Source organism: Arachis hypogaea, chromosome 18 (genome assembly GCF_003086295.3).
Source record: "Arachis hypogaea cultivar Tifrunner chromosome 18, arahy.Tifrunner.gnm2.J5K5, whole genome shotgun sequence".
Lineage (NCBI taxonomy): Eukaryota > Viridiplantae > Streptophyta > Magnoliopsida > Fabales > Fabaceae > Arachis > Arachis hypogaea.
In genome coordinates this window covers 82,522,763-82,525,972 of record NC_092053.1, presented here as the reverse complement: position 1 = coordinate 82,525,972, position 3,210 = coordinate 82,522,763, and the positions used below count along the sequence as shown (strand labels likewise).

At 42.3% G+C, this 3,210-nt stretch overlaps 1 non-coding gene across 1 annotated transcript; it reads right to left on the bottom strand.

Annotated features, from left to right (window-relative positions):
- Positions 1–553: 553 nt before the first annotated feature.
- Positions 554–661, bottom strand: LOC112774223 (small nucleolar RNA R71). The gene has a single exon (XR_003188722.1). It is a non-coding gene; the product is annotated as a small nucleolar RNA R71 (small nucleolar RNA).
- Positions 662–3,210: the final 2,549 nt, after the last annotated feature.

Here is a 3,210-nt window from a genome sequence, read left to right as displayed (position 1 = left end):
TTTCTGTTTTCTTCTTTTTCATATGAGCAGGAACAAGGATAAGAACATTCTTGTTGAAGCTGATCCTGAACCTGAAAGGACTTTGAAGAGGAAGCTAAGGGAAGCTAAAGCACAACTCTCTCGAGAAAATCTGACAGAAATTTTCGAAAAAGAAGGAGACATGGCCGAAAATAATAACAATGCAAGGGGGATGCTTGGTGACTTCACTGCACCTAATTCCAATTTACATGGAAGAAGCATCTCAATCCCTACCATTGGAGCAAACAATTTTCAGCTTAAACCTCAATTAGTTTCTCTAATGCAACAGAACTGCAAATTTCATGGACTTTCATCTGAAGATCCTTTTCTGTTCTTAACTGAGTTCTTGCAGATCTGTGATACTCTTAAGACCAATAGGGTTGATCCCGAGGTCTACAGGCTTATGCTTTTCTCGTTTGCTGTAAGAGACAGAGCTAGAGTATGGTTGGACTCTCAACCTAAAGATAGCCTGAACTCTTAGGATAAGCTGGTCACGGCTTTCTTAGCCAAGTTCTTTCCTCCTCAAAAGCTTAGTAAGCTTAGAGTGGATGTTCAAACCTTCAGACAAAAAGAAGGTGAATCCCTCTATGAAGCTTGGGAGAGATATAAGCAACTGACCAAAAAGTGTCCTTCTGACATGCTTTCAGAATGGACCATTCTGGATATATTCTATGATGGTCTATCTGAACTATCAAAGATGTCATTGGACCATTCTGTAGGTGGATCCATTCACATAAAGAAAACGCCTGCAGAAGCTCAAGAACTCATTGACATGGTTGCAAATAACCAGTTCATGTACACTTCTGAAAGGAATCCTGTGAATAATGGGACGCCTATGAGGAAGGGAGTTCTTGAAATTGATACTCTGAATGCCATATTGGCTCAGAATAAAATATTGACTCAGCAAGTCAATATGATCTCTCAGAGTCTAAATGGATTGAAGGAATCATCCAACAGTACTAAAGAGGCATCTTCTGAAGAAGCTTATGATCCTGAGAACCCTGAAATAGCAGAGGTGAATTACATGGGTGAACCCTATGGAAATACCTATAATCCCTCATGGAGAAATCACCCAAATCTTTCATGGAAGGATCAACAAAAGCCTCAACAAGGCTTTAATAATAGTGGAAGAAACAGGTTTAGCAATAGCAAGCCTTTTCCATCATCCACTCAGCAAAAGACAAAGAGTTCTGAGCAGACCCCATCTAGCTTGGCAAACATAATCTCTGATCTATCTAAGGCCACTCTAAGTTTCATGAATGAAATAAGGTCTTCCATTAGAAATCTGGAAGCACAAGTGGGCCGGCTGAGTAAAAGGATCACTGAAACCCCTCCTAGTACTCTCCCAAGCAATACAGAAGAAAACCCAAAAGGAGAGTGCAAGGCCATTGAATTGATCATCATGGCTGAACCTGCAAGGGAGGGAGAGGACGTGAATCCCAGTGAGGAAGACCTCCTGGGATGTCCAGAGATCAATAAGGAGTTTCCCTCTCAGGAACCAAAGGAATCTGAAGCTCAATTAGAGACCATAGAGATTCCATTGAACCTCCTTCTACCCTTCATGAGCTCTGATGAGTATTCTTCTTTTGAAAAGAATGAGGATGTTACTGAAGAGCAAGTAGCCAAGTACCTTGGTGCAATCATGAAGTTGAATACCAAGTTATTTGGTAATGAGACTTGGAAAGATGAACCTCCCTTGCTCATCAATGAACTGAGTGATCTGGATCAACTGAGATTTCCTCAGAAGAAACAGGATCCTAGAAAGTTCTTAATACCTTGTACCATAGGCACCATGACCTTTGAGAAGGCCCTATGTGACCTTGGATCAAGGATAAACCTCATGCCACTTTCAGTAATGGAGAAACTGGGAATCTTTGAGGTGTAAGCTGCCAGAATCTCATTAGAGATGGCAGACAACTCAAGAAAATAGGCTTATGGACTAGTAGAGAACGTGTTAGTAAAGGTTGAAGGCCTTTACATCCCTGCTGATTTCATAATCCTAGAAACTGGGAAGGATGAGGATGAATCCATCATCCTTGGAAGAACCTTCCTAGCCACAGCAAGAGCTGTGATTGATGTGGACAGAGGAGAGTTGGTCCTTCAACTGAATGAGGACTACCTTGTGCTTAAAACTCAAGGATCACCTTCTGTAACCATGGAGAGGAAGCATGAAAAGCTTCTCTCACTGCAGAGTCAACCAAAGCCCCCACAGCCAAACTCTAAGTTTGGTGTTGGGAGGTCCCAACCTTGCTCTGATTATCTGTGAGGCTCCATGGGAGCTCACTGTCAAGCTATTGACATTAAAGAAGCGCTTGTTGGGAGGCAACCCAATGTTATTTAATCATTTTTATTTTATTTTCTCTTTTTTATTTCATGTTCTATTAGGTTGATGATCATATGGAGTCACAAAAACTATAAAAAAAATAAATCGAAAATAGAATGAAAAATAGCATTGAAAATAGCACACCCTGGAGGAAGGGCTTACTGGCGTTTAAATGCCAGTAAGGAGCATCTGGCTGGCGTTCAATGCCAGAACAGAGCATGAAACTGGCGTTAAACGCCAGAAACAAGCAGCAGTCTGGCGTTTAAATGCCAGGATTGCACCCAGAGGAAAGTTGGCGTTAAACGCCAAAAACAAGCATCAGACTGGAGTTTAACGCTAGAAACATGCACCATACCGGCGTTCAACGCCAGAAACATGCTATGGACTGGTGTTGAACGCCCAAAACAAGCAAGGAAGTGGCGTTTAATGCCAGAAACATGCTACAGTCTGGCGTTTAAATGCTAGGATTGCATATATGGGGCATTTTACACGTCTAAAAGGTGCAGGGATCAGAAATCCTCAAACACCTCAGGATTTGTAGACCCCACAGGATTCCCTCAGGATCTGTGGACCCCACAGGATCCCCACCTATTTCTTCTCTCCTCTTCACACCTTTCCATAACTCTCTTCCCCAAATACCCCTCACGAATCAACTCAATCACTCTTCCCCATCACCTCTTCACCAATCACATCCATCCTCTCTTCCGCAAAAACCCCACCTACCTTTAAATTCAAAATAATTTCCCTCCCAAACCTAACCCTAAATGGCCGAACCCTAAACCCCTCCCCTATCCTATATAAACCCCTCATTCACTCTTTATTTTCACACAACACAACCCTAAATTCACCCTTGGCCGAAAATACCTCTC